Genomic DNA, 26,061 nt, shown 5'->3' on the forward strand with positions numbered 1-26,061 from the left:
ACTAAATTCTTTCATCTGGACAAATAAAAAAAAGAAGAGATAGAGATAATTTTCTCCTGTCCCTAGGTCTTCTAATTCAATCTCAAATAAAAAGTAACCCACTGTGTCTATGTCCTCAACTGGCCATATACCTGCCACTTGGCTCTAGTGATACTTGATGATCCACACTACAGAGTTCACGTATAGATACTGTTCATCATTCCTTGGTAGTAGCTGTTTTATCAAAATTGAAACACCCAAATCCTAACACTTTTCTCTCATCTGCTCCATTCATAGCGTTTTCTCTGAAAGAAGCTACTATCAGTAGCTTATAGAGTGAGAGCAAGGAACTTACATTATTTCTTCTGTCTTTATATTCTCTATATCAAGTATATACTCCTTTCCCTATTTAAAAAACTCTTAGTTTCAGCTCACACTCTGTTAGCCATGCCCTAATGCCAATAGCAATTCCAACATTGGTAGCCCATCTCCGGTAAGAGAATGAGCCTGTCATTCTTTATGATTCTGTACTGTAATTTTCTGTTATCTCTTGACTATTCATACTGTATAAGAAATTCCACTAATAAAAAAATGAACCAGGATGCTATTATTGTCAATTTAAAAGCAATATTCTGATATACTTCATAAAATTATATTTCATAAGCACATAACAATTTGAATATTTAATATGAATCTTTAATATCAATTCATAAGCATATAACAATTTGAATATTTAATATGAAATCTTCATATTAACCTGAGATGATAATGAGTTACCTGCTGCTGCATAACACATTGACCTTGTAAAATTTATCAAATGCTTTCTCTGAGCCAATCAATCAATCCAGGTTCATTTTCAAGTAATTTTTTTTTTTCTGATGAATCAGTTTTCAACTGATTTCCTATTCACCAAGCCGGTGTGAGCTCAAAGATGATGTACTTTATCTTGTAAATTGAAATACTTTATGGAGCATGGAACTGGGAGTGGACTTAGGGTCAATAATCTCCACAGAGTCAAAGAAATTTGGGGAAAATTATCCATATTCCACCTTTTCCCATTCATAGTACCTTCAAGTTATCACATCCCAAACAAATATTAAATATACTTAGACATTATCAGATGCTGCCATGTCACCATGCGTTGGTTTAAACAATTAGTCTGATAACAAGTCTATAAAGTACAGGGGAATTCTGTCTTCTAAAATAATGGACAGCAAGTAGGTAAGAAAGGATAAAAGGAAAGGAAAAACAATTTGGGAAGAAAACAGTATCACTGAAGCAAATATTTTGTTTGGGATATGATATTTATTTATTTGACAGACAGAGATCACAAGCAGGCAGAGAGAGGAGAAAGAGGTTCCCTGCTGAGCAGAGAGCCCGATTAGGACTCGATCCCAGGACCCTGGGATCATGACCTGAGCCAAAGGTAGAGGCTTTAACCCACTGAGCCACCCAGGCACCTGAGATTTTTAATGTTTCTTATTTCTAGTTCTCTTGTCATGAAATATAATTACTTTGCCCCTCGACCATATTAATTGGACATCTTTTAAGAAGTAATGATCAGATAGGACTCTTATTCCAAATGCTAAATGTAAACAACTAAACCTTAAAATTTGAAAGTGAAATGCAATTTGGTTGTTGATTACAAGTGGTCAGTTTATTCCTGTTACATGTTCATATAGACAAGGTAAATTTCAACTTAAGTTTAGTAAAAAAATACTTTTTTTATTGGTGCTGATATTTTGTTAGTTTTCTTTTTCATCAATTCTGAGTAACTATGGGCCTAGAGAATTTTGGTATTAGAATAATACAATTCAATAAAATTCATCATCATCATTTTTAATATTCAGCATCTTCCTAGAGTCACTCAAGTGTATTCTCTGGTGGGAAAAATTAGTATTTCCTTTGAAAAAGCTTGAAATAATTTTGAATTACTATTTAATGAGCTTTTTTTTTTAGCTCTACCAAACTAGTGAAATTACATCTTTACTCTAAATCCTTTCTCTCCCCACCTAATTAAAATATATCAAGAAGACTATTTCAACACGTCGTTTAGCTCCTTTTTTAGTGCTGTTATATATGCAAAGAGCATTTGAGCAAATAATTGCATGCCATTGACCTATAAATATGTCTTTCTGAAAATCATATGAAAAATAGTTCTCCTTGTTTGCCTGTTCACTTTGAGACTGGGTAGGGTGGTCACTTAACACTTAAAGGAACTGTTAAACTTTACAAATATCATTGATTATTTATTTGTTATTTTAAACATTTATTATTTTTTAATTTTAATTCTAGTATAGTTAACATACAGTGCTATATTAGTGTCCAGTGTACAGTCAGTGAGTCAACATTCTAGACATCATTACTCAGTGCTCATCATGATAAATGTACTCTTAATCCTCTTCACCTATTTCACCCAGATCCTCCATGCACCTCCCCTCTGATATACTTTATTTTAATAAAGTAACCTCAATTAAAATGTTATTTTTTTCAACAAGAACATTTTTTACTTGAAGCATACTTCCGATAGAGGGTTCTAAAAGATGTGTATAAAACATTCCATCCAAGAAAAATAGAATGTACCTTTTCTTCAAGTACAGATAGAAGGATCCCCTGGTTAAATCATATGAAAGGAGACATAGCAAATATTACAAATATAAAATAATAAAATCATACCAAGTATATTTTCCAATCACAGTGGTACAAAATTGTAGTGGCACAAAGCTGGAAAATCTACAATGCAAATATGAAATATTTAATATGTAAATATTGATCAATACACTATTGCACAAGCAATTAGCTAAATAATTGGCATTTAAATAAATGGCAAATCAAAATATGTTTCAAATCAAAGGAAAAAGAAAACATAATATTTCAAAAGCTATGGGATGCAGTAAAAGTAGGTGTTAGAATAAAATTTATGCTATAAATATTTGTATCAGGAGAAGAAAGTTCAAATAAACAGCTTAGCGCTATACCACAAGGAACTAGAAAAAGAAGAAAGTTAGCTGAAATTTAGTCAAGGAAGAAATTAAAAAAAAGAAAATCAGAAATAAATAAGATAGAGGCCAGAATAAACTATCACATAACATTGAATGTAATGATCAGTTTTTCAAAAAAAAAAATGAACAAAATTAGCAATACTTTAACCACATTGATTAAGAAAAAAGAGAGAGAGAAGACACAATAACCAAAATGAGAAATGGGAAAAAAACAAAACAATACAACAGATAACCACAGAAATACACAGTGTGATAATAGATTATTATAAATAATTATATATTAGCAAATAGATAACTTAGGGGAAAAAACCAGATAATTCCTAAAAACCTTATAAGTTACCATGATTGAATCATTAATCTTGAATTCAAGAAATAAGAAATCTTAGAATAATAACAAGAATGAAAGTTAAATTAGGAATAAAAAATCTCCCTGCACAGAAAAACTGTATCTGCACCAAAGCTTGTACCCATGCCCGCAGTGGGGATAGAGGGTGACAGCAGAATGCATCACTGGATAAAAGTGAGAGGGTTGGGGTGCCTGGGTGGCTCAGTGGGTTAAGCCTCTGCCTTCAGCTCAGGTCATGATCTCAGGGTCCTGGTATCTATCAAGCCCCGCATGGGGCTCTCTGCTCAGCAGGGAGTCTGCTTCCCGGTCTCTCTCTGCCTGCCTCTCTGCCTACTTGTGATCTCTCTCTCTGTGTCTGTCAAATAAATAAATAAAATATTAAAAAAAAATAAAAGTGAGAGGGGAACTCCATGTGGTCCAGGATGCCAGAGAATGGAGAACAGGCACCCAGTAGGAGGTATTATCACACATGTGATCGGAAGTACTTAACTTACTGAGTTAATTGATCCTGGATTATTTATTTTTGGGGTGTTGAGCTTTATAAATTCTTTATGTATTTTGGATACTCACCCTTTATGGCATATGTCATTTGCAAATATCTCTTTTTTTTAAGATTTTATTTATTTATTTGACAGAGAGAGATCACAAGTAGGCAGACAGACAGGCAGAGAGAGAGGGAAGCAGGCTCCCTGCTGAGCAGAGATCCTGGTGTGGGAGTCAATCCCAGGACTCTGGAATCATGACCTGAGCCGAAGGCAGACACTTAACCCACTGAGCCACCCAGGCGCCTCATTCCTTGTCCTTTCATTAATACCTTTACTTTTATACCATCAAAGAGGATACTTACTCTCTTTCCAAAGCCATAATTAATTTCTCTGCTTTGTTTTTGTATTGACATCCATTAAATATCTGTATCTTATTTTATAGATGAAAGTGTTGCCAATTTAAATCTTAACACCATGCTGAGATTTTTTTTCTCTCCATATTCATTGTCATAACCACCATATCCTTCAAAGAAACAGTCCAGTGTGGGAATTTAATTTCTTTGTGTTTTTAAAGTTTTAGATGTGGGGCGTCTTGGTGAATCAGTGGATTAAGTGTCTGACTCTTGATTTCAACTCCGGTTAATATCTCCATGTGGAGAGATAGAGCCCTGTGTGGGGCTCAGTGCTGGGCATAGAGCCTCCTGGGCATAGAGACTCCCTTTGCCCCTCCTACCATACTCTCTTAAAAAAAAAAAGTGTTTGTTGCTCAAAAATTGTATTTTGTTTTGGTTTGTTCAGTCTGCCGTCTTAAATCAAAACGAGAACAAGTTATCTTCATAATTTTTGTCTTGTAGTTCATAGTATGGATGCACCATGATATAATTCACCTTAAATGTATACTTTTATTGATGAATTGGTGATCAAGATTATCTATAGAAGAAATCCTTAGAGCTTTTACTGTTGTCATACTCTGTGCACATTTAATTTATTTATGGATTTGCCAAATTTTTAGCCAAAAATGCCATAACAATTTATGCTTCAATAGGCAGTATATGAAAATAATTATTTCTTCAAGGCCTCACCAATATTAAAACCTAATAAACTTTTTAATTTTTCTATTTTGGATAGGCTCTCCCCTAATTAAAACAATAACAACACAACAACAACAACAAAAACACCACACTGTTTTAATTCTAATTATTTTTTTTTTAGTAGGATAGATGGTGTTTTCATACTATCATTAATCTTTTGTTATTTACACATTTCTTTGTTTGCAACATAACCATATTATATAAATATATAGTTTTTATTCACTTGCTATTTCACTACATTTCACAGCTTTAAACTTTCATACATTATTGGGTACATTTTCTTTGCATAAGGCTGTTGAGGCACTGATGACACAAAAATTATTGAGACAGAATTTGAGGTGAGAATCCAGAGTTCAGAACATGGAGACTTTCTTCAGTGCACCAAAAGTGAGGTGGAGAATACGGACAAATTTGCAGCTTTAATAGTTGGGATTTGATGGAATTTTTAGTCTGATTCTGTCTTTTCAATGAAACATAAAGTGGAGTTATCAACTGGAGGAGGAGAAATTATAGGATATTTAAGGAAATAGAAGAAGCTAATAAACGTAGTTTTTAAAAAAGATATATGTCTATACATGTCTGTCTATCTATCTATCTATCTATCTATACATGTCTATCTATCCATCTACCTACCTATATCTATCAAGAGAGATGTCACACAGACATATGTAAAATGTGTGTAATAGTGAGAACGTCTGGGTGGCTCAGTTGGTTGAGTGTTTGACTCTTGGTTTCAGCTTATGATCTCATGGGTCCTGCGATAGAGACCAGCATCTGACTCTGTGCTCAGTGGGGAGTCTGCTTACATGTTCTCTCCCTCTGCCTGTCTCCTGCTCTCACTCATGCTCTCTCTGTCTCTAAAATCAATCAATCAATCTTTTTTTTTTTAAGTGGTACTGTAGGAATTAGCAGAGTGAGGCAAAAATAGACTAAGACCACCTAGATTTGAATTCTTAATATAATAGCCATTATTCATATATTGTATTTATGATAAAGAAAAATATATAAAACTTAATAGTCTTTTTAAAATTTTGTTTTAAGTCAGTTTGAGCTATGTTATAGTTCTAGAGTTATCAGATAAGGTTTTATATTTATAAAATAAATTTTAAAAATAATAATTTTATTTTATTGCTTATTTTATCTCTGCAATCATAATTATGAAACAGTTGGTCTATTAACAAGGACAATTGACAAAGTAGGGTTTTTTTCTTGTAATTGTTTAACCCGGGTTTCTCTCACTTTCTCTCTTTTTCCAATTTTGGAAAACTATTGAAAAGAAAACTAAATTACTATATGCAGTGCTCACATCCTTATTGTGTATAGGGATGAAAACCAGTACTCATTCTAAATGAGTTTTTCTTCTCAAATATTGATAACATCTATTCAAACTTTCTGTGTTGAAGATCTTGGGTAGAAGAATAAAAATTACTTAAATTTTACATGTTTTATGTGGAGTTTTCAACAAATATATCCCTTTTTATTTGAAGTTGTAAAAAAAACTGATTTTGTTTAAAAGTCTACCTTAGGACATAGAAGTTAGTTATTTATACATATAAATGTTCATATATCAGAATCATATCTCTGTTATGGGCTAAAATAAAAAACAATCAACATTTAATGATTTTTTTTTTTGGTAAAATATGATGTCTGGGTCCTTACAAAGTAATGATGTTTCTTGGTAAAAATAAATATTCCTAAATTTATACATATAAATAAATATAATCCTTTGATTTATTATAATAATATTGAAACACATGTATATATTTTTAGCAATCTCATTTTATAATTTACTCCTGAAATAATCCAGAAATAAAAAATTATCTTAGTTACAAGCATGGTATAAATACTCTCCTTACCAAAAATAAGGTTTTCAAAAAGGCGTGGCAGTGATGATAGTGAACTTAGAGGCTGTTTTGTTTTGTTTTGTTTTTCATATACTTTAGGACACATTAATACTATTAGTGTAGAGAAGAGTGGAGGAAGGGAATGATAGCTCTCCTTCTGTGCCGTAAACCTTAAAGAATAGTTCTAAAAAGATTTTAAGAGAGAATAATATACACATGTTTAAATGCAGTTTGATTTCCCAATACTTAAAATTAGAACTTATAAACAGTTATTCTATTTTTATTTAAACCATTCATTTATGATTTACTACTTCACTGTTTTCATGAACTGCTATGATTTTTTTTAAAAAAGAATTTATTTACTCTTAATATGTAGCTTTATCAAAACCTCATACAGAGAATATTTCTTTCTTTTGAAATATGTTAAAACAGGTAAAGCCCTTTGTTATTTCCCTCCTTCTTCCTGTGTTTTTTTCTATTCTTCTTTCTATCTGTGTATCTATCTGTTTATATCTATCATCTATCTATTTACCTAATTTAGGGTGGTTCTGTTAAAAGTTATTCCTATTTACTTTTTCTTTCTTTATAAATTTCATCAATTGCTGTAGGGCTTCTTTGCTAATACCTTAGGATCTGCTCACTGTTTGAGAGAAGGGCCCTTTACAGTTATGTTTACCCAGAAATAGCCTGTTGTTTGAACTCCTTTATCTCTCGGCTCTCTGGTGTCTTCTTAACCCACACAATGGCTGTGGTGAGGAGTCTGGCTGGTAGCCATATTGTGCTCTATAACTCTCGGGTAGAGGAACGTTCTAAAGAGTGTGTGAGGAAAAAAAAGAAAAAAAAAGAAAAAAAACAACCTCACTATTTGATTTTTTTAAGAAGCAAATTTGTAAAGATTTTGAGGAGGACAATTTTATTTTATTTTATTTTATTTTATTTTATTTTATTTTATTTTAGTCTTCAGTGTTCCAAAATTGAGTTGTTTGCTAGAGAATTTATTTTTAAGAATGCAAACATTTAAAGGAATGAATGTCAAAACAGTTTTGACATATGCCAAGGAGTATGGGACACTTCTCTCTTTTTTCTTAGTTAAAAATATGTCTAAAGAAATTCTATTATAAGTGCAGGTATATGACTCTAGTTTAAAAAATAAAATGTATCCATTTTAGAGGTACTGGTTAACTGCATTTTTGTATTTCTGTGGCCTTAACCTGCACCTTTTATAGAGAATTCCAAGTGCATTTTTCACTGGAAACACTAGATTGCCCCAGAAATCAGAAAAAAGTTTCCCATTCAACACCCATCCCCTCTACCCTGCTGAACACCTAATGTATCAGTCTGAATATCATTAACTGCTATAAAAAACATAACCCTCAATTTCAGGGGATTTATAATTAAAAGTTTGTGACAATAAAATGTGGATATCCTTGGCCAGTTGATCTGTATCTTCTACATAAAGATTCAGGGACCCTATATACACTTCCATTCTGAGAGTTTCGACTCTCTTGGGTCTATCAAAGCTTCTTGTATTTAGTCCAAATATGAGAGAACAGTAGAAAAGGCATGTTACCTTTTTAATTAATTTGAACTACAAGTCACTTCCACACATATCCCATTGCAAAAACTAGTCAAATGGCCCTACTTAGATGCAGTTATGATTCAGAAATAAAATCCCTTTCCTGGACTGTGGCTTTTCAGAACACTTCCACCCAATGGCTGGGAACAGGAACAGTGGAAAGTTAATTATCTTTGCTATTCCAGAACAAAAGCATATACACTTTATTTCTTTATCACCAAAGTTTGGGGATTTCTTCATAGTTGGAAAAAATAGTGTTTCACTTTCTACGACATATTAAAGAAAGCTTCATATTAATTTATGTTTGCTTTGATTATATGGTAGATAGCAAGCTTTAAGTCATAGTGTAAAGTTTTAATAGTGCAACTTTGAATTATCCTAAAAACTTTTAAATTTAAGTCTTCATTAAAAGATGAAAATACTTCTTGGCTATTTATTCTTATTTTAGTTTACAATTACATAACTCATAAAAGAGAACAGTTCTACTTTTTATTAGAATGCAGGGTTGTTTCAGCTTGATCCAATACTAGTATCTGTGGTAGAACTGGAATTTGATAAATTATGATTGGCTGTAACTGAAATTTGAAGTCATGTTTTGTGACACAGACATTTGTAACTTGGAGGATACTCCTCACAGCTTCTAATTACTCTCCCATAATAACAAATGTGTATGTAAAGCAAAAGTAGAAAATGGTTACTTATATGCCATGTAAACAATCTTATTTTTTAATTTATCATATTATTTTAATACTCAGCATGCTCTAATTAAATCATAGTGCCAACTACTATGAATTAAAAAAAAAAAAGGAATAGTAATACTCCAGGTTACGATGACTAGAAATTAATGGAGTGCCTAGAAATAATCGAAAGAACACCAACCCCTATGAAGTGAATGTTTGGGAAGGTAGAGAATAACTACATAATTTGTTATGTATTCTTTTTGTAATAGAAAGAAGAATAAATTTTTGTTTAGGACACTTCATGTATCTCCTACTTACTAAATATTTTCTTTTATTTGAATAGTAGCACTTTGAGTTCATTCTTTTTCCAGTCTTAGACTAATTAACTGGTCTCATTTACTGTCTTGTTCTAATATTACTGTTACACTAAGGCAAGGCAAAAAAAAAATATATATATATATATTTATACGTGTGTGTGTGTGTGTGTGTAGAGAGAGAGAGAATTTTTAGTGCCTGTTTGGTGCCAAGGCAAAAAAATATGTAAGTAACTAATTTTTAATGTCAAGGAAATAATATGGATATTTGGAAATAATATATAATAAAGGCAAATATTTCTATTTAGAGTCCAACATTCCTAACTATGTCAGAGTTTAAAGAATTGGGGATTTCAGGAAATTATCATATTAGATTCTCTAAAAATAAGTTATTCCTGGTTGGTAAAATAGAAAGCTTAATGGTTTTATATTAGTCACATGTCCTTCCAAAAGAAGTTAAATAAATATATACTTTATAATTTTCATGAAAAAGTAAGTAGCCTGGGTCTCTATAAAGACTCAAATATAGACCACCTTTGTTAACATATTCTCTCCATATTAATGAGTAATTGTTTTTCATTCTCTGAGGGGAAATAACTAAAGGATATAATTTAATCATAATTTTATCAAATTGAGTAATTTTAAAAGTATTATTTACTGATGTAGCAAATGTGTTGCTTAAGACCTTAGAGAGGTAAAAATGAACTATTGGGACTTCAAGATCAAAAGCTTTTGCACAGCAAAGAAAACAGTTAACAAAACCAAAAGACAACTGACAGAATGGGAGAAGATATTTGTAAATGACATATCAGATAAATGGCTAGTATCCAAAATCTATAAAGAGCTTAGTAAACTCAACACCCAAAATACAAATAATCCAATCAAGAAATGGGCAGAGGACATGAACAGATATTTCTGCAAAGAAGACATCCAGATGGCCAATAGACACATGAAAAGGTGCTCCATATCACTCGGCATCAGGGAAATACAAATCAAAACCACAATGAGATACCACCTCACACCAGTAAGAATGGCTAAATTAACAAGTCAGGAAATGACAGATGCTGGTAAGGATGTGAGAAAGGGGAACCCTCCTACACTGTTGGTGGGAATGCAGGCTGGTGCAGCCATTCTGGAAAATAGCATGGAGGTTCCTCAAAAAGTTGATAATAGAGCTACCCTGGCTATATTGGCCCAGCAATCACACTACTGGGTATTTCTCCTAAAGATACAAATGTAGTGATCTGAAGGGGCACATGGACCCAAATATTTATAGCAGCAATGTCCAAAATAGCCAAACTATGTAAAGAAACTAGATGTCTGTCAACAGACGAATGGATAAAGAAGATGTGGTGTATATATATATACAATGGAATATTATACAGCCATCAAAAGAAATGAAATCTTGCCATTTGTGATGATGTGGATGGAATTAGAGGGTATTATGCTTAGCAAAATAAGCCAATCAGAGAAAAACAACTATCATATGATCTCCCTGATATGAGGAAGTAAAGGGGGGTTGGGGGTTAGGAGAAGAATAAATGAAACAAGATGGGATCGGGAGGCAGACAAACCATAAATGACTCTTAATCTCACAAAACAAACTGAGGGTTACTTGGCGGGGGTGGGGGGGAGAGGGGGGTGGGATTATGGACATTGGGGAGGGTATATGCTATGATGAGTGCTGTGAAGTGTGTAAACCTGGCGATTCACAGACCTGTACCCCTGGGGCTAATAATACATTATATGTTTATAAAAAAATAAAAATTATTTAAGAAAAAAAGACCTTAGAGGAGTCCTTCCCGTCCCTAACTTTTAGAGATACTAGAGATGTATATCATATAGGGTAAATTCATAATAATAGAAAACAAATATGAACATCAATTTAATGCATATTCCCAAGTAAAAATTTCACAAGAAGAATAGAAAATTATCTGGGCTTATATGTTAGCACTGACAGCAAGTCTGCATGTGATATGGAAGATAAATTTTGCCAAAAATATATAACAAATATTAAGATTTGAAGGTTTCTCTATTGTGTGTAACAGTGATCTTTAGCAGAGGCAGCACTTTACCTCGACCTTCTTAGGGTCTTCAACTAGAGTCTGAGAATTAAATTAAATTGACATAAAACAGATTAACAGCAAAACAGCATATAGACTTATTTAATATAAATTTTATATGACATAAATGTTCAAATAAGAAAATGACTACCAAACTGCTTTTACACTTAGGTTGAAAAAAATAATGGCAGTTGTGGAAAAGTAAGTAAAATATGTAAGACTAAAGGAAAATAATAATTAATTTAACTGCTTCTATTTGGGCAGAATTATTTTGGTCTGGACTCTGTCTGTGATGATAAGAATGTTTCCTCCTTTCTGGTATAGGAAGGGCATCTTTCACATAGGAGTTTCATATTCTGCTTTTAGGAAAAAACAGGTCAGAATGCCTTTCTTGCACCTGTTATTCAACCTTTATGCAGAGTGGCGTATTTTAGAGTGGCATATTCTTCAGATGGTATTTTTCATACTTTAGAAATTTAAATTTGCAATAACATCATCTTTACTAGGATGTCAATATGCGATATTATTATTATAATCATCTATGCAGGAGTTTATGTAAGTTTTGCCTTTTTTTAAACATTTTTTAAACATTTTAAATTTGCCTGTTTTTTAAACATTTTTTTAAAGATTTTATTTATTTATTTGACAGACAGAGATCACAAGCAGGCAGAGAGGCAGGCAGAGAGAGGAGGAAGCAGGCTCCCTGCTGAGCAGAAAGCTCGATGCAGGGCTCGATCCCAGGACCCCGAGACTATGACCCGAGCTGAAGGCAGAGGCTTTAACCCACTGAGCCACCCAGGCGCCCCTCATTTGCCTTTAAAAGAAAAAATATACCAGCAAGTTCAAAGGTTATTAGTGTCTTTATGTTAAATGTCAAATAATGTGTTGAAAATTAGGCTCCTCAATGTCAGGTAAAAGTGTCTTTTTAATCTCATAGGAAATTATCAATAAGAATTAAAGATTACATTTTATTTTCTTATTTATTTTTTAAGTTAGACTTTGTTTATTGCTATGGTTTATTGTTATCACATCAGGACTATGAATTGCAGTTTCATTCTTTTTTTTTTTTAAGATTTTATTTATTTATTTGCCAGAGAGAGAGAGAAAGAGAGAGACAAAGAGAGCACAAGCAGGGAGAGAGGGAGAGGGAGAGGCAGTCTCCCCTGCTGAGAAGGTGCCCCATGTGGGACTCAATCCCAGGACTCTGAGATCATGACCTGAGCGGAAGACAGACACTTACCTGACTGAGCCACTCAGGCATCCCTGAATCATAGTTTTTATCATTTAAAGTTATAGAACATTTCTAAAATATTTTTGGTTTTGTTTTCTTTTTATTTTTAAAGAAAATTTGCTAAAATGATTGGATTAGTAATTCTTAACAGATTTTTTTCAAAATCAATATTGATGGATTTTTCTTGGGGGGACAGAGGAGGGATTGGTTTTATAAAGTAAGTTCCTTTTTTTTTTAAATTTTTGGCAAACAGTAGCTAATATCATAGTAATATTTGAATAGAGCTAATGAAATGTAAGTTTAAAGTTGTCACGGAGTCTTATTTGTTTTGCCCTTTGATCAAACTTCAAAAGAAAGATTTTTTTTTTGAAACACTGATCAGAATCATCTTTTTCATGAATGATCGTGGCTTATCAATTTGTAATGTATAAGGAAAAAAATGATCAATGTAAAGTAAAAATTTAAGGTTATTTTAAATACTGTAAAACTCATGATATATCCATGTATTTATTCTACAATGAATATGTGCTAACCGGTAAGTCAATTAAAATTAGAATTGAGATTCAGAGATTGGATAAACAGATGTTTTGGATTTACATGGTTAAACTATGAAAAGAAGATGTTAGTTACTAGTTCATTTTTTTTTAACCATATTGAATTTTAAAAACAGTCTTCAATTTGAAGATGTGTTTTATATATTCCTTTTGTTCTCATCTTTCAAATCTGCAGAAAAATTAAAACAAAAGTACCAATGAATACCAAATACCTTTATCTGAATTCACCAGTTCTCATCAGCCACATTTGTTTTTTTCTTTCTTTTCCTCTGTATTACCTTAATAATAAAATGGAAGTTGCATATTCTGGAAATCCCTCTGTAAACATTTTCTAAAAACTAAGACATTCTTCTATATAATACCACTGCCATACCCAAGAAATTCAACATTGATAAAGTAATCTTATCTAATAAATACTCCATATTTAAATGTCTCTGATTTCCTAGTTGTCCTTGAGTTTTTTGTAGCTTTTGTTCTTTTTTTTTTTTTTAAAGATTTTATTTTTATTTATTTGACAGAGGGAGATCACAAGTAGACAGAGAGGCAGGCAGAGAGAGAGAGAGAGGGAAGCAGGCCCTCTGCTGAGCAGAGAGCCCGATGCGGGACTCGATCCCAGGACCCCGAGATCATGACCTGAGCCGAAGGCAGCGGCTTAACCCACTGAGCCACCCAGGCGCCCCTGTAGCTTTTGTTCTAAGATCCAATCAAGGATCACAAAGTTGCACTTAGTTGTTATATTTTTTAAATCTAGAACAACAAATCCAAACCTACTTTTTCTTTTCTTTCATGACATTGACAATTTTTTTTATAGATTTTATTTATTTTTTTGAGAGAGAGAGTGAGAGAGAGCATGAGAGGGAAGAGTCAGAGAGTAAAACAGACGTCCCACTGAGCAGGGAGCCTGATGGGACTCAGTGCTAGGACTTCAGGATCAAGACCTGAGCTAAGGTCACTCACTCAACCAATTGAACCATCCAGGTGCCCTCTTTCATGACATTGAAAATTTTTAAATGTCTAGGCCAGACGTCTTATATAATGCCCCACAATCTGGATTCTTCTGATTGAGTCATCATACTTAGATACTGGTCTAACATTTTTGGAAAGAATGCTATCTACATGATATTGCATAGCATCATGAAACATATTATTTATAACTCTGGATTTGATGCTTGCACTTTCTTTCCATTATAAGGCTGCCACTTTTCCTTTGAGATAATTAAGTGATATGCAGGCTAACACTTTGAAACCGGATGCATAACCTGTCTGTCCTCCATTAGCATTTGAGCCAATGATTTTAGATTCATTGATGATCATTGTTCAAATAGATGATTATTTTGATGGTTACAGTATGCTCGTTTTCTCATTCTATCATCCCTTTTACAATTATTTACTTGCATAATTATGTAAATAATAAGTTTTCCTCCCATCTGCACTTTTTAGTGTCTCTAGAGACTTAGGGATTTTAAAAAAATATATAATGTCTTATATTTTTTTATGTCAGTTCATCCAAAATGTAAATTGTGATATGTACTGATAATAAAATACTATACAACAATCAGAATAAATAATCTCTAATACACAATAATATGGGTTAATCTCACAAAAATAAGTCTGACACAAAAGAGTATATTCTATACGATTCTGTAAGTTACAAAACAGACAAAAAATATGCATGCTGTTACAAGTCAGGAGTGGTGACTTTTGATGATGTATGAATGTGGATTCTAATGTTTTAATAATGTTCTATTTCTTGATTTGTGTCTGGTTAAAAGAGTGTGTTCTCACAATGAAAATTCACCAAATAATACTGTTATTTTAAAGTTGGTATTTTTCTGTTTGTGTGTCATACATCAATATAAATTTAGAAAAAACTTGATCCAAATTTGCTCAAATGGGCAAAGCTAGCTCCTTTGTTTTTCTGACACGTTCCCGCTACTCATTAAGAAGTTCTTTGATTTTCTGGCCCTAGAATATATTCCATTTTCAGTTTGTACTTGTACTCCCCAGACTTGAAATCATCATTTCTCAAAAGAGACTGGAGTCCTTTTAGAAGCCAAGAACTGGGTACTAAGTATGTTAATAGCTAGTGGAGTAACATTACTTTTGGATTCTTTTAAGGCTAGAAAGAACTAACACACACACATACAAAAACACACACGCACACCATGTTTGTGAGATATTTTTCCCTTAATTATGAGGTCATACTCATACCTCCAATTCAGATTCTTCTCCAGGGTTTTTGTCAACTTTCCTCTGATTTGTACTTGCCTTTCCCACAGTGATAACTCTGATTTAGAAGAATATAAATGTTTTCTTGTGAAGACTTTCCTACAATACATACACGATAATTCTAGAATTATTCTGCCTATACAACTACCAAAAACAAGCCTGCAAAGAAAAATTCAAAGTTCAAAGCAATAATCAGTGATGTCATGCCAATTTACCTTTTTCTCTCTCTTTGTTGTTATTTTAGTTGAAATGTTTCTATTTTGTCAGGACATGTAATAATTATATATTATTCTTTCACCTTTATAATATATGAAGAATTATAAATTATTCTTTCATTTTCAATATATATTTATATGATAAATATATATTATTCTTTCACTGTTTCTCACAAACAGTGAGAATGTATTGTGCTAACTTCAGATTTTGATCATAAATCTGAAATTAGCACAATACATTCTCACTGTTTGCCCTTTGCTAGGTTCTTCCCAATTGTCTTTGGAATATACAAAATAAGTTTTCTAGTAGATTCCTCAGAAAGCACTTGACTCCAGCATTCCCTGAATTCTTGAACATTTAAACATGTTTTTGGGTAGTTCCTGAAACTTGAAGGAAACATTGGCTGGATAATAGGGCCTTGAGGTGTTCTTTCTTTAAGTTTTAAAAAATGTGTTAATCTAGTGTTGTCTTACCTTGTATGTTGCTATAGAGAAATAATGCGTCATGACTTTCATCTCTTTATAAATGACTTGCTTGTTTTACTGAATAGCCCCAGATTTTTTTTCTGTATTTTTATAATCTGATTCTATTAGAATATGTCTTAGAGTTAAACTTTCTGGATCAATTTTTCAAGTAATATTTAGGATACTTAAAATGTTAAATTAAAGCTTTTTGTATTTTCAGAAGAAACATTTTTAGATTATTATGACTTTAAATATTAGTTCTCTGTTTTTTATTTTTTTTCTTCAAGGAAACCTATTATACATATATTGACTCATTTAGATCTTTTGTATCTATCATTCTCTCTCTAATCACTCTCAGCTGTTACTACGTGTTCTTTATTATAGTTTAGTCAAATATACCTTTTGGGAACCGTGGACTCAGTCTTCATTTCTGAGTTATTTTTTTCAGTGTCTTACTTAAATTTAGTCAACTCATACAATGACTTCCTTTTTTTTTTTTTTCCTTTTAAGAGAAAGAGGGAGAAAGAATGCAAACAGGGATGGAGGGGAGGTCAGAAGGTGAAAGAGAATCTTAAGCAGGCTCCATTACACAGGGCTTGATCTCAGACCCTGAGATCATGATGTGAGATGAAATCAAGAGTTGCAGGCTCAACAGACTGAGCCACCCAGGTGACTTCCTTTTTAAAATCCAGTTTAGTTCTGATATTTTGGATTTCAGATTCAAGATAATATACATACATACATATGTGAATATTTATTCTTTCTTTTCCAGATGTTCAGGGAGACTTTATTTCTCAAGTTACCTCTCTTTCTCGTAGGAGGGATGCTTACAAGACTGACAGTCCCATATCACCTCTTGCCCTGTGTCCTTTAAAGCCCAGCCTTTCTGTTCCAGAGTTAACTAATGTCATCCATCAACTCTCTGACTTGGTCTGATGGATTCTGAGAATCTCTCTTTGTCAGAATGAGTCTGTATTCCAACCATTAGGTTTGTTTCCCTCTCTTTTTTCCCCTCATAATCTGTTTTAGCTTATATTTGAGCTGACTGTTCTTGTTAGGGTATTTTCCCCCTGTTTGAACATCATTTGAAGTGTTTGGTATTTTTAATCTCCTTCTTATATGGAACTGTAGGTGAAGGGTGGTTTTCTTTTCTTTTCTGATGTATATGACTTTTGGAGTATAAGTGGAGATCTATTGAGATCTACACAGCCTCTGTTATTTTACATAAAGTAAACACTTTTTAAAATTAAAAGCATAGATTCATCTATTTCAAGTTATGATGTTTTTGTTTGCAATCTGTGTTGCATTATGTATAGTCTTGCCTGATTTAACATTCAAGGATCACGTACTAAGAACATATTATGTGCCAAACACATGGATTGTTTCACTTAACTGGAATCTTTAAAGATTTTTCATGGATATAATTCTTTAGCTTAGAACCAAGGCATAAAGATATTATTCTCATTTTTTGGTAGACCATTTGTATATTAATAAAGTGCTTTTAAATAGTTTCATTCATTCCCATGATAACTGCTACTAGAAAATAGTCTTTACCTATTTGATTTAAGGAAAAAAAAAAGCAGCTGAATAATGTTTACTTAGTAAATGAAAACACATAAAAAATTGGATTCAAAAGTAACCCCAATTGTAAACTGAGCAAGTGTAGAAACATGGAAAAAAGAAAAAAGTTCAGAGAAAAAATAATTTAAGGATCTAGATGCCAAACATTCTTTACCTTAATAAGGGTGGCCAACACATGGGGCAGCGGTAAACTGTGCAAAATTCTAATTGAGTGTTCAGTAAACCTCAGAGGACATTAGTACAGGGAAGGCCACAGGTCACACTGGTTGAAAGTAGAAGGACTTGGTTGATGGGTTTTAAATTGTTAAAGGAATTAAACTGACTAGAAATATTTTATTCAAGTTTTAAAATCCAGAATGATCAGTGTTTATGTATTAGTTAATGAAGGATGGGTTTGCCTACTATGAATGATGAGTTTTGTGAGAATGTTAGAAAATAAGGCTCTAAAGGTGGGATTAGTATACTGACAACCCAAATTTGAGAATACATTAGGTGAAAATGAGCTAAAATTAATATGATTAAAAATAGCAAATATTTGGTTCTTAATCTGAAGAATGCTATGATGAAAGCAGTTCATTAAGAAATGAAAACATATATATATATATATATATTTTTTTAAAGATTTTATTTATTTATTTAAGAGAGACAGAGAGAGAGAGAGAGAGAGACAGAGGGAGGAGCAGAGGGAGAGGGACAAGCAGACTCTTGTGGAGCCCAGCACAGGGCTCGATCCCATGGCCCTGAGATCACAACCTGAGCTTAAACAACCAGAATTGGTTGTTTAACCAAATGAGCCACCCAGGCACCTGAGGCCTTTTATATCAGCCACTCATTAATATGCTTTCCACTGTGAAATCTGACATGAAAGTTTTTCAGAGGAGGTACATGGCCCCCCCCCCCCCCAAGAAAAGTTTGGGTTTGAACTTATTCCTGTGCAGGGACAGCAACTTGGGAGAAGTTTTCTTTTCTTGAGAGAAAATGTCAGTGTAAGTTACTAAGAGTGACACCTCTATTTTACATTTATATATATAACTGTAAGTTGATTTATACTTTAAAAAGAGAGCAAAGGCACTGCTCCCCTATTGCCTTCAGGTGTGGATATCTTTCATAAATATATATTTATGTTTGTTTGCATCTAAAATACTCACAAACATTGGTCCCTCTTTCCAAGTAATAATTCCCACTAACCCTATTCCAGTGAATTTATAGGCACCCACCGCAGTGTGGATTGCTGTTATGGAGGATAGCGTCAATGGTGAGTTTCCAGGATTGAGAGTGGCAGCTAGAAGTTAATGCATTTATTTGGATGGGTCATCAGACTAGAGAAATGGCATTATTAGTTGAGAGGAAGAATGAAAATAAAAGACATTTTGAAAGAAAAACTGATAAAATTAAGCAAGATGGCTATGAGCAAGGGGGGACAATAAGGAAAGCTGTATTCTAAACTTTAATTAGCAATAATCGCGCCTCGGATAAACCTCATTGGCTACGATACTGCCACTGCGCAAAGCTGTATTCTGAACTTTAAATCATTACTGTGACTTTGAAACTCTGCAATCTGAAGAACTTAAAAGGGTATGATTACACATTTGTTTATGTCTTCTTTATTCAACAACTGTTACTGACTGTCTAATGTAGAGTAGTAACTGTTCTAAACACAAGAATTTGACGATTAACAAAGCAGAAAAAATCCATGGTCTTATTTAAACACTTACAGTTGTTATTAATTGTAATTTCTACAGTTATAGTTAGTAAAAGAAAAAATGATATTATGCTAAACTCTTGTTCATCTCTTTGATTAAAATGCATCTAAATGAAAAGAGGAACTTTTTGTGTATGATAAAACTTTATATAACTAATATACTTTGGTTGAGAATTGAGAAATTTATCTAATACCTGTTTTGTGCCTGAAATTCTGCCTGATGCATCATACATACACATTATCTCATTTAGTCATTATAACATCGTTGTAATGTTTGAATTATTTCAACCTCTCAAGGTAATGAAAAATGAGCCTTAGAATAATGAGTAGCTTGCTGAAGCCACATACCATATGTCACCTAGGTAGCTTTCCTTATTTGATTATATGCATTTGAAAATCTTTAAAAAACTGTTAGTCTGGTTTTCTTTTCAGTTAATAGTACAATTATGGGTAATATAAAAGGTATATACCTTTTCTTTTCTTTTTTTTTTTTTAATTTTTTAAAGTAAGCTCTATAGCTAACATAGGCCTTGAACTCATGACCCCAAGATCAAGAATCACATGCTCTACTGACTGAGCTAACCAGGCATCCCTGAAATATATTTGTTCTTTGAAATTTGAGAATACATTAGAATCCTTATTCTGAACTTAAATATTATACATAACAATGGATAAAAACAGTATAGAACTGCACTGTCAAATGTGGTAGCGACTGGCTACATGTGGTTATTGAAATTTAAAACAGTTAAAATTGGGGAACCTGGGACTCAGTGGGTTAAGCCTCTGCCTTCAGCTTAGGCCATGATCTCAGGGTCCTGGAATCGAGCCCTACATCAGGCTCTCTGCTGGGCAGGGAGCTTTATTCCCCCGCCCTCTCTCTGCCTGCCTCTCTGCCCACTTGTGATTTCTATCTGCCAAATATAAAATAAAATCTTAAAAAAATAATAAAACAGTTAAAATTAAAAATTCAGATAGCAGGAACAAAGTGGCAGAATAGGAGCTCCTGACTTTTCCTCCAACCATGGACACACCAAATATATGGCTTCACATGCATCAATTTCCTCTAAGAAAAATCCAGAAAGGAGTTGAGTGATTCCTACACAGTAAGTTACTGAGAATACTCACATAGAAATGGGTAGAAAAGGTGGAAATAAACTTGAACCACAAATGCCACCTTTCAGCATAGTACCTTATAATTGGGAGGGAACCCCAAATTTCCAGTTTCTCCCTGGGGAGTGAATGGCTTGGACCACATTCCTATCACTTGAACTGTTATGGCTTGTACTGAGTGACTGGCTCCTAAATTAGCTAGCTTAGAGAGTCATTAGAGCTCAGCATTCATGAGTCCCCCAGACCACATAATTAAACAAAGAGTTTTTTAAGAGGTACATGAGCACCTTCCAGGAGTATCCTCCCTACCCCTTAGGGTTGGCACAAAGGGAGCAGGGCAATGAAACCTCACGGCTTCTAGTTCCCCCTGGAAGGAATTTGATTGCCTATTTTCTCAGGTGGTGCCTTGGGATTAGGCTTTTGATCAACCTGCGTGTGGGAGTTGGAGACTGAAGAGGCTTATGGACACGTCCCTGGTTTTCTCTCTATAGCTTGCTCCAATATTGAAATCAAATCTCTAGCTTCTCTCTGGAACAAGCTTGTCTACATATCTAGCACCTCTATTTTATTGCTGCCACCTGAGGGATGGGTTCCCAAATCACTGAACTCAGAGAGCCAACAGCCTCAAAATTTATCAGTCTAGCAGAACAACATTAAACAATATCAGGTTTTTAAATGGGCATATGAGCACTTTCCATGGCTATCCCACTAATCTCAGCAAAAAAATGAAGGCTTCGGGTTTCTTCCTGCAGGGCTTGACTGCATACTGCTGCCAAAGGGAGAGGCTTCTTTTTAATCTTCCAGGAACCTAAATGAGCATGTGGGAAGTTCTGTACCTTCTCCCTCTAGCTTACCCCCAGGGATAAAGCAAGCCCCTAACTTCTTCCTGTAAGGACTTTGTTCATACATCTAGTGCCCAAGCTTCTATGGCTGCCACTGGATGGATTGGATCCTATATCATTGACTTTAAATTTAGGAGCTAATAAAGCTCAGTACAAGCACTCCCAGTGTCTATTCATGCTGGTCAGTGCAGAGTATATAGGCAAAAACACCCACCTCCCAGTTGCTACCTAATAAAGGCTATACTGCCTGTCACATCTTGACTTTCTCAGCTGCTGAACATTGGATTTCAATTAGCTTGACAGGGGAGCTGACAAGGCAGGCAATTAGTAGTCCTTTGGGAACTTGAATATATGTGTGGACATCCCTCCCCAACTCTTTAAGGCAATGATGGGACTTGGCACCCCTTAATCTCCTGGGAGTCACTAAAAAAAAAAAAAAAAACAACCAACCAACCAAACAAACAAACAAAAAAAAAACAATAACAATAACAAAAATTCAGCTGTTTGGAAAAGAAAAAATAAAACAAAACTTGAGTGGCACCCAGAATCTCAGGCCAGGCTGATTAGCAAGGTTCATCTCATATCAAAGGCCATATTAAGACTAGGAAAGGTGGTTGTTTTAACAAACTTGAAGAAATCAACATAAAGACTCAAGGAAAATGAAGATATAGAGTATGTTTCAAACAAACAATACAATAAACCTTCAGAAGTCAACACTAATGAGTGGTGGTAAGTGATTTGCCCAACAGAGAATTCATAGTAGTGTTCATAAATGTGCCCACTGATTCAGGAGAACCACATATAAACCAATAAGAGAAAGTATTTTTAAATTACCAAACAGAAATCATAGAGGTGAAGAGTACAATAGCTGAATTGAAAAATTCAGTAGAGGGGTCAATATCAGGTTAGAACAGGAAGAAGAAAAGAACAGCAAACTAAAAGATATATCAGTGGAAATCATCTAATGAGAAGAGAAAAAGAGAAAAAAAATTGAAAAATTGAGGAAAGCACTGGTAATGGTAAATATATAATCAAAATCAGAATACTCTGATATTGTAATTGTGGTATATAAATCACTTCTAACTATATTATAAATTATAAAAGACAGAAGTATTAGAAATGACTATAAATACAATAATTTGTTAATAGGTACACAATGTAAAATATGTAAATATGTGACATCAAACCATAAATGTAGGCAGTGGAATAAAAATGTGGAACTTTTGTATACAATCAGTTGTTACCAGCTTAAAATAACTGCTGTAGCTATAAAATGTTTCATGTAAGCCTCAGGTAAATACAAAGCAAAAAATTATGGTAGATACACAAAAGAGAAAAAGAAAGGACATAAAGCAGAAATCATTAAATCACAAAAGAAGACAGAAAAAGAGAAAGAAAGGAACAAAGAATCTACCAAACACCCCATAAACAATTAACACAATGGCATCAGGAAACCCTTGCTTATAAATAATAACTTTAAATGTAGGTGCACTAAGTTCAGTAAATTCTCCAATCAGAAGACATAGAGTGGCTAAATAGATTAAAGAAAGAAGGAGGAGAGGAAAGGATGGTGGGGGGGGCAAGGGAGCAGAGAGAGAGAGAGAGAGATGCTTTTTACAGCATTTTCATTTCAGTTTTAAGGACGTTTATAGACTAAAAGTGAAGGGATGGAAAAAGATATTCTATGAAAATGAAAACCAAAAGAAAGCAGGGATAGCTATACTTAACACCAGACAAAATAGACTAGCAACGTATGAGCTTACAGGACTGAATCATGAAGAAATAGAAAATCTGACCAGACCAATGAGTAATCAGACTAAATCAGTAATCTACAATCTCCTAACAAAAAATGTCCAAGACCATATGAATTTACCAAACATTCAAAGAATTTAAATTCTACCAAACATTTAAGGAAGAATTAATACCAATTCTTCACAAACTCTACCAAAAAGTTAAAAAGGAGGGAATACTATCAAACTTATTTTGAGTTTACTCATTTCCCTAATACCAAAGCAAGATATAGACACTAAAAGAAAAAAGCAAAAATGAAATAAAACCCAGAAAACTATAGGCCAGTGTCCCTGATGAACATAGATGCAAAACTCCTCAACCACATCTCAGAAAACTAATTTGAAAGCACATTAAAAGTAATAGGAAAGTTCAGACACTGCGATCAAGTGGGATTTATTCCTATGATACAAGGATTGTTCAACATACAACAAAATGTGTTACACTCCATTAACAAAATGAGGACGAAAGTATGTGATCAGATAAAAACCATATGGTTATATCAATAGACGCATAGAAAAAATTAACAAAATATAATATCTATCTGTGATACTCTTAACAAAGTGGGTTTAGAGGAAACATACTTCAGCATAATAAAGGTCATATATGAAAAACTTATAGATAATATCATACTCAATGATTAAAAACTGAAAGCTTTCTTTCTGAGATCAGGACAAAGACGTCCGCTTTTGTCACCTTTATTCAACATAGTACTGGAAGCTCCAGCTGCAGCAATCAGACAATAAAAAATAAAAGCATCTAAATTGATAAGGAAGAAGTAAAACTGTCAGTATATTCATATGGCATGATACTGTATCTAGAAAACCATAAAATTATTAAGTTATTAAAATTAATTATTAAGATTAATAAATGAATTCAGTAATATTGCAGAACACAAAATTAATATGACAGAAATCTGTTGTGTTTCTATAAACTAATAAGTGAGTAACAGAAAGAGAAATAAAGAAAATAATCTTATTATCATTGTGTCAAAAAGAATAAAAAGCCTAGGAATAAATTTAACTAAGGAGGTGAAACACCTATACTCTAAAAACTATGACACTGATGAAAGACATTGAAGACAATACAGACAAATGCAAAGATATATCTTGTTCATGGATTGGGAAAAACTCTTTGACTTTCATTTTTTTGAATATGACACCAAAAGGACAGGCAGCAAAAACAAAGAAACAAACAAACAAGCCCAAAATCCAAAACGGAAAGCAGACCGAACAAAAAACAAATGACACTACATCAAATTAAAAAGTTCTGTGCAGCAATAAAAATAATCAATAAAATGAAAAGGCAGTCTACTGAATGGGAGAAAATGTTTGCTAAACAAGTTTCCAGTAAGGGGTTAATATCCAAAATACATAAGGATCTCTTACAACACAATAGCAGTGAACAAAATAACTTGTTGAAAAAGTGGGCAAGGATGTTAACAGACATTTTTGCAAAGAAGTTGTACAAATAATCAATGGGTATATGAAAGATGCCCCATATCACTAATCATCAAAGCCATACAAATCAAAGCCACAATGAAGGATCACTTTACACATGTTAGGATATCTGTTATAAAAAAGATAAGAGATAAAAGGTTTTGGTTTGGATATGGAAAAAAGTATACTTGCACACTGTTAGTAGACCCGTTATGAAAACAATATGGAGCTTCCTCAAAAAATTACAAATAAAACTAATATTTGGTGCAACGTTTCTGCTTCTAGGTATATATTCAAATTAAATTAGATCACTATTTTGAAAAGATAATCTGCAGCACTGTTCACAATTGCAAAAACATGGAATCAACCTAAGTGTTCAATGTCAGAGAAATGGATAAAGACAATGTGGAATATACAAATGGAATATAATTCAGGCACAAAAAAAAGGAAGTCCTGCCATTTTCTATTACATCGATAGACCTTGAGGGCATTATGCTAAATAAAATAAATCAGCTAAAGATAAATAATAAATAATGTATTACTTTTAAGTGGAATGTAAACAACAAAAACAAAAAGTAGGAAACAGTATAGAGGTTCCTCAAAAATTTTTTTAAAAATGTCATATGATCCAATGATATTGTTACTGGTTATTTACCCAAAGAAAATAAAAACACTACACCCCTGTGTTTATTGCAGCATTATTGACAATAGCCATTGATAGATGAATGGATAAAGAAGATGTGCTTTATATACAATGGAATACTACTCAGCCATAAAATGGATGAGATCTTTCCACTTGTGACAACACTGATGGACCTAGAAGGTATTACGCTAAGTGAAATAAGTCAGATTAAGAAAGACAAATGCTGTATGATTTCACTCATATGTAGAATCTGAAAAACAAAACAAATTAATAAACAGACAAGAAGCAGAATCAGACCTATAAAAAATGAGAACAAACTAGTGGTTGCCAAGGAAAGAGTGATAGGGCAAGGGAAAAATGGCTGCAGGGAAATGGTAGATACAAGCTTCCAGTAATGGGATGAATAAGTCATGGTAATAAAAGTTGCAGCTTAGGGAAAATATTTAATGATATTTTAATAGCATTGTATGGGGAGAGATGACAACTACCCTTGTGGTGAGCATAGCATAATGTATAAAGATGTCAAATCACTGTATTGTACACCTGAAACTAATGTACCAGGGTATATAAACTATACGTAAGTAAAGAAATAGAAAATAAAGTACTACACACACCCACACACGAATGGAGCCTGTGGACAGGGAATAAAAAAGTAGTTGCCAAGGGGTGGGCCACAGGAGAAATAGAGAGTTTATTGGCCAAATGGTACAGAATTTCAGTTACAAGATGAATATTTTCTTTGGAGTCAATGCACAGTATGGTGACTCTGGTTAGTAATACTGTATTTTATACTTGAAATTTGCTAAGTGATTAGATCGAAAGCATTTTCATGACACACACACAGGAAAGTTAACTATATGAGGTGATGGATGTGTTAATTAA

The 26,061-nt window shown here is 33.3% G+C and overlaps 1 protein-coding gene and 1 non-coding gene across 5 annotated transcripts in view; one reads left to right on the top strand and one right to left on the bottom strand.

Moving 5' to 3' along the window:
• The window catches only part of LRP1B (LDL receptor related protein 1B), a 1,969,831-nt gene that overhangs the window by 263,609 nt on the left and 1,680,161 nt on the right, over positions 1 to 26,061 (top strand). The window lies entirely within an intron of this gene.
• On the bottom strand, positions 19,025 to 19,167 carry LOC116597925. The gene has a single exon (XR_004288857.1). It is a non-coding gene; the product is annotated as a U4 spliceosomal RNA (small nuclear RNA).

Source organism: Mustela erminea, chromosome 8 (genome assembly GCF_009829155.1).
Source record: "Mustela erminea isolate mMusErm1 chromosome 8, mMusErm1.Pri, whole genome shotgun sequence".
Lineage (NCBI taxonomy): Eukaryota > Metazoa > Chordata > Mammalia > Carnivora > Mustelidae > Mustela > Mustela erminea.